Source organism: Puma concolor, chromosome F2 (genome assembly GCF_028749965.1).
Source record: "Puma concolor isolate L17-30 chromosome F2, mPumCon1.1.hap2, whole genome shotgun sequence".
Classification (NCBI taxonomy): domain Eukaryota; kingdom Metazoa; phylum Chordata; class Mammalia; order Carnivora; family Felidae; genus Puma; species Puma concolor.
Window position 1 is genome coordinate 45,841,153 of NC_141684.1, and position 7,081 is coordinate 45,848,233.

A 7,081-nucleotide genomic window follows, 5' to 3' on the forward strand; every position below is an offset into this window, starting at 1 on the left:
CATACCCCATATGCTCAGCCCCCTTCTGGGGCTCCCTGAGATCAGATGATGGAGGAGGAAAAAGCCCAGGCTTGGTTCACAGTTTAGCTCAGTATGTTCTACAAGTTGAAAATGGACTGATGAGGCAGGGGTGACTCTGAAAGACAGTGGTGAGATAAGATCTTCCCAAGGGATAGAACTTTTGTGCAGAGAACCTCATACTTTGTTTGTGTAGAAAGAAAAATGGCCTGAATTAAGAATGTACATAGAATCATGGGCAGTAGTAAATGGCTTGGCTGATTGGTCAGAGTCCTGGAAGAAACAGGATGAGGAGATTGGGGACAAGGAGGTCTAGGAAAGAGGAACGTAATATAATCTGGGGGAAGGGGCACAAAGTGTGAATATCTTTGTATTCTACATTAACGTAACCCCCTGGAAAGCATCCAGTGCAGAAGAAGTACCAAGTGGACAGGATTATTTACTTATCAGCGTCTGTCCTTATCTACTTCTGTGCTTCTGCAATGGGCCCATCAATGGAATAGCCATAGTTGCAAACATGGACGCTATGCATTGCTCAAAAAGTACACCAGATCTGATCTAGCTAATACCACTGCTGAATATCTGACCTCCCAATAAGAAAGAGAAATCCTGAGCATCCGATATGACATCATCTCTTAAGGAAATCAGACAGTTGGTAGCAAGTTGATTACATAAACCCTTTCTACCCTAAAAAGGACAGAAATTCATCCTGAGGTAGGAGTACAGGTTTACTTTTCCTTCCCACAGTGTATCAACCAGTATCATAACCAAAAGAATAGGATTTCTCTTTATGGGATCTTATATAACATTGACTTGGGACAAGAGAGTCACTTTACAACAAAGGAAGTGTAGCAGTGGACACATGATAATGGGCTCCACTGCTCCTACAACATGCCAGCTTACAAATTTACAGATACAAAAACAAAAACAAAAACAAGAAACAAGCCTGTGATTGTATATTAGCATCTATTATATGGTATTGTATCCCCAGTAGATATAATACACCTTATTCTTAGAACTTAGTCTTAGAACCTAGAAATGACCGGTCACTATCATTCCCAATCACCCTCTTGGAAAATTTATGTTTCCCACCTCTGTAAGTTTAGGCTCTGTGGAACAGAGATCCTCATTCCCAGAAAGGTAATATTCCCACCGAAGAACACAGTTAAAGTCTCACTAAAGAAAAGTCTCTGGCTACCACCTGTTTATTTGGGATTATTGTTCCAACAGACCAGCAGACAAAGAAATAACTGAGGAGGTAGGACTGGTATTAATTATATGAGAGGCAGGGAGAAATATACTTGGCACACATGTCTTCGAGCATCTCTAGGTATGTAGTCCTATGTCCGATTTTAATTCAAATGGGCAAATATAACAACTATGATCTGATTAGGGAAGGGTAATCAGAGGCTCAGAGCATTTGGAAATGTGGGTCTAGGTTAGCTACCAGGCAAGCCACCTAATATGTTTATTTTTTTATTTTCTTTAAATTAAAAGTTTTTAATTTTAGAGAGAGAAAGAGAAAGAGAAAGAGCTGGGGAAAGGGGCAGCAGAGAGAGGGGCAGAGGGAGAGAGAGAGAGAGAGAGAGAATCTTTTTTGTTTAAATTTTATTGAAATTCAAGTTAGTTAACATACAGTGTAGTCTCAGCTTCAGGAGTTGAACCCTCTTACATATGAACCCAGTGCCCTCCTTAATGCCCATCACCCATTTAATCCATCCCCTCACCCACCTCCCATCCAGCAACCCTCAGTCTGTTCTCTGTATTTAAGAGTTTCTTATGATTTGAAAGAAAGAATCTTAAACGGGCTCCACGCTCAGCATGGAGCCCAACACAAGGCTTGATCTCAGGACTGTGAGATCATGACCTAAACCCCAATCAAGAGGCAGACACTCAACCAACTGAGCCATCCAGGTGCCCCCAGGCAAGCCACCTAGACCATCAAAAGTATGAGCTGAGGATGAGAGAAATATTGAAGAGTAGTAAAGGAGGGTGTTAGATAATGAGTTTCAGTTTCTTCATCTGTACTAACGGCAGTAGGGTATTGTTTGTCTTAATAAGGCTCCTTTTGGAGGTTTACACAGAAATTATGAGTAAACAGAAGCCAGAAAGAGCTGTGAGTGTACCATGAAAACTTAATGCAAGAAATAAGTAGATCTGATTGGTACAAGGAGACTGCCGAGGAAGTTGCTGGTGCTCTGCCCAGATCCCCTTTCCCACACCAGTCCTGAGGGTGGATCCCCCAGGTCCTGGGGGTGTTGACTCCTGACAAACTTTTTTGCAAGGCTGATGAGTGCCACCTCACTTAGAGATATCCCAGTTATGGACCTGGTCCCTCTTTGAAGGTGGCTCATATCCAATGACTGACTTATTTGGCCATATACTAGCCTAGCTCCCTTGCCTCTGGGAGGAGAATTGCAACCCCAGTGGTAAGTAGATGAGGCAGAAAGCAGACTTCTTAAACCATACTTCCAACTCTCGTGCTGTCCTGATCTTCTCATTCCCTGCCTGGCTCCTCCTGAGAACATTCCCTCCATAAATCACTTGCACCAGTGCCCCCTTTCAGAGTCTGTTTCTCAGGAACCTCATCCACGACACAAACCTAGTTTGCAAAAAGTGTTACTAGACGAACATTCAGTGCTAGACTCACAGAAGACTGAATGCTGAACCTTAGATTTCTGGAATAGGAATGCTTCCTTCTTTCCAGACTGTAGCTGAGAGTTGTGAGTGGTGCTGGAGACTAGAACAGGCCTGGAAAGGAAGCAGTGAGCAGTCATTAGCTACGATGACTAAGACGTGCAAGCACTGGAGGCTGCGTGACAAGTTCAAGGCAATCCGTGTTCTGTGGCCAAACCAGAAATCAACTCTACAGGGTAAGAAATGTGAACGGAAGGAAGAGGAAGTCTCTGCACTTTGGGGAACTGCCCTCATAAGACCAATTCTGTATCTGGGGCAAAGACGTCAATAGGGATTTGTTGTCTTTTCTAAAGAGAACATCGTGATAGGAGGAAGATGGCGGCGTAGGAGGACGCTGGGCTCACCGCGCGTCCTGCTGATCACTTAGATTCCACCTACACCGGCCTAAATAACCCAGAAAACCGCCAGAGGATAGCAGAACGGAGTCGCCGGAGCCAAGCGCAGACAAGAGGCCCACGGAAGAGGGTAGGAAGGGCGGCGAGGCGGTGCGCGCTCCACGGACTGGCGGGAGGGAGCCGGGGCAGAGGGGCGGCTCGCCGGCCAAGCAGAACCCCCAGTCTGGCTTGCAAAAAGCGGAGGGGCCTGATGGACTGTGTTCCGACAGCAAGCGCGACTTAGCGTCTGGGAGGTCATAAGTTAACAACTCTGCTCAGAAAGCGGGAAGGCTGGAGGACAAAGGGAAGGAGAGCTGCTGAGCCCCCGGACGACAGAGCTCAGTTTGGTGGGGAACAAAGGCGCTCGCCAGCGCCATCTCCCCCGCCCATCCCCCAGCCAAAATCCCAAAGAGAACCAGTTCCTGCCAGGGAACTTGCTGGCTCCGCGCAAACACCCAACTCTGTGCTTCTGCAGAGCCAAACCTCCGGCAGCGGATCTGACTCCCTCCTGCTGCCACAGGGCCCCTCCTGAAGTGTATCACCTAAGGAGAAGCAAGCTAAGCCTGCCCCTCCTGCCCCTGTGCACCTTGCCTACCCACCCCAGCTAAGACGCCAGATCCTCAGCATCACAAGCCTGGCAGTGTGCAAGTAGCCCAGACAGGCCACCCCACCCCACAGTGAATCCCGCCCCTAGGAGAGGGGAAGAGAAGGCACACACTAGTCTGACTGTGGACACAGAGGTGGGCTGGGGGCAGACATAAGGTCTGACTGCGGCTCCGCCCACCAACTCCAGTTATACACCACAGCACAGGGGAAGTGCCCTGCAGGTCCTCACCATGCCAGGGACTATCCAAAATGACCAAGCGGAAGAATTCCCCTCAGAAGAATCTCCAGGAAATAACAACAGCTAATGAGCTGATCAAAAAGGATTTAAATAATATAACAGAAAGTGAATTTAGAATAATAGTCATAAAATTAATCGCTGGGCTTGAAAACAGTATAGCTGACAGCAGAGAATCTCTTGCTACAGAGATCAAGGGACTAAGGAACAGTCACGAGGAGCTGAAAAACGCTTTAAACGAAATGCATAACAAAATGGAAACCACCACGGCTCGGATTGAAGAGGCAGAGGAGAGAATAGGTGAACTAGAAGATAAAGTTATGGAAAAAGAGGAAGCTGAGAAAAAGAGAGATAAAAAAATCCAGGAGTACGAGGGGAAAATTAGAGAACTAAGTGATACACTAAAAAGAAATAATATACGCATTATTGGTATCCCAGAGGAGGAAGAGAGAGGGAAAGGTGCTGAAGGGGTACTTGAAGAAATAATAGCTGAGAACTTCCCTGAACTAGGGAAGGAAAAAGGCATTGAAATCCAAGAGGCACAGAGAACTCCCTTCAGACGTAACTTGAATCGATCTTCTGCACGACATATCATAGTGAAACTGGCAAAATACAAGGATAAAGAGAAAATTCTGAAAGCAGCAAGGGGTAAACGTGCCCTCACATATAAAGGGAGACCTATAAGACTCGTGACTGATCTCTCTTTTGAAACTTGGCAGGCCAGAAAGAATTGGCACGAGATTTTCAGTGTGCTAGACAGAAAAAATATGCAGCCGAGAATCCTTTATCCAGCAAGTCTGTCATTTAGAATAGAAGGAGAGATAAAGGTCTTCCCAAACAAACCAAAAACTGAAGGAATTTGTCACCACTAAACCAGCCCTACAAGAGATCCTAAGGGGGATCCTGTGAGACAAAGTACCAGAGACATCACTACAAGCATAAAACATATAGACATCACAATGACTCTAAACCCATATCTTTCTATAATAACACTGAATGTAAATGGATTAAATGCGCCAACCAAAAGACATAGGGTATCAGAATGGATAAAAAAACAAGACCCATCTATTTGCTGTCTACAAGACACTCATTTTAGACCTGAGGACACCTTTAGATTGAGAGTGAGGGGATGGAGAACTATTTATCATGCGACTGGAAGCCAAAAGAAAGCTGGAGTAGCCATACTTCTATCAGACAAACTAGACTTTAAATTAAAGGCTGTAACAAGAGATGAAGAAGGACATTATATAATAGTGACAGGGTCTATCCATCAGGAAGAGCTAACAATTATAAATGTCTATGCGCCGAATACCGGAGCCCCCAAATATATAAAACAATTACTCATAAACATAAGCAACCTTATTGAGAAGAATGTGGTAATTGCAGGGGACTTTAACACCCCACTTACAGAAATGGATAGATCATCTAGACACACGGTCAATAAAGAAACAAGGGCCCTGAATGAGACATTGGATCAGATGGACTTGACAGATATATTTAGAACTCTGCATCCCAAAGCAACAGAATATACTTTCTTCTCGAGTGCACATGGAACATTCTCCAAGATAGATCATATACTGGGTCACAAAACAGCCCTTCATAAGTTTACAAGAATTGAAATCATACCATGCATACTTTCAGACCACAATGCTATGAAGCTTGAAATCAACCACAGAAAAAAGTCTGGAAAACCCCCAAAAGCATGGAGGTTAAAGAACACCCTACTAACGAATGAGTGGGTCAACCAGGCAATTAGAGAAGAAATTAAAAAATATATGGAAACAAACGAAAATGAAAATACAACAATCCAAACGCTTTGGGACGCAGCGAAGGCAGTCCTGAGAGGAAAATACATTGCAATCCAGGCCTATCTCAAGAAACAAGAAAAATCCCAAATACAAAACCTAACAGCACACCTAAAGGAACTAGAAGCAGAACAGCAAAGGCAGCCTAAACCCAGCAGAAGAAGAGAAATAATAAAGATCAGAGCAGAAATAAACAATATAGAATCTAAAAAAACTGTAGAGCAGATCAACGAAACCAAGAGTTGGTTTTTTGAAAAAATAAACAAAATTGACAAACCTCTAGCCAGGCTTCTCAAAAAGAAAAGGGAGATGACCCAAATAGATAAAATCATGAATGAAAATGGAATGATTACAACCAATCCCTCAGAGATACAAACAATTATCAGGGAATACTATGAAAAATTATATGCCAACAAATTGGACAACCTGGAAGAAATGGACAAATTCCTGAACACCCACACTCTTCCAAAACTCAATCAGGAGGAAATAGAAAGCTTGAACAGACCCATAACCAGCGAAGAAATTGAATCAGTTATCAAAAATCTCCCAACAAATAAGAGTCCAGGACCAGATGGCTTCCCAGGGGAGTTCTACCAGACGTTTAAAGCAGAGATAATACCTATCCTTCTCAAGCTATTCCAAGAAATAGAAAGGGAAGGAAAACTTCCAGACTCATTCTATGAAGCCAGTATTACTTTGATTCCTAAACCAGACAGAGACCCAGTAAAAAAAGAGAACTACAGGCCAATATCCCTGATGAATATGGATGCAAAAATTCTCAATAAGATACTAGCAAATCGAATTCAACGGCATATAAAAAGAATTCTTCACCATGATCAAGTGGGATTCATTCCTGGGATGCAGGGCTGGTTCAACATTCGCAAATCAATCAACGTGATACATCACATTAACAAAAAAAAAAGAGAAAAAGCATATGATCCTGTCAATCGATGCAGAAAAGGCCTTTGACAAAATCCAGCACCCTTTCTTAATAAAAACCCTTGAGAAAGTCGGGATAGAAGGAACATACTTAAAGATCATAAAAGCCATTTATGAAAAGCCCACAGCTAACATCATCCTCAACGGGGAAAAACTGAGAGCTTTTTCCCTGAGATCAGGAACACGACAGGGATGCCCACTCTCACCACTGTTGTTTAACATAGTGCTGGAAGTTCTAGCATCAGCAATCAGACAACAAAAGGAAATCAAAGGCATCAAAATTGGCAAAGATGAAGTCAAGCTTTCGCTTTTTGCAGATGACATGATATTATACGTGGAAAATCCGATAGACTCCACCAAAAGTCTGCTAGAACTGATACATGAATTCAGCAAAGTTGCAGGATACA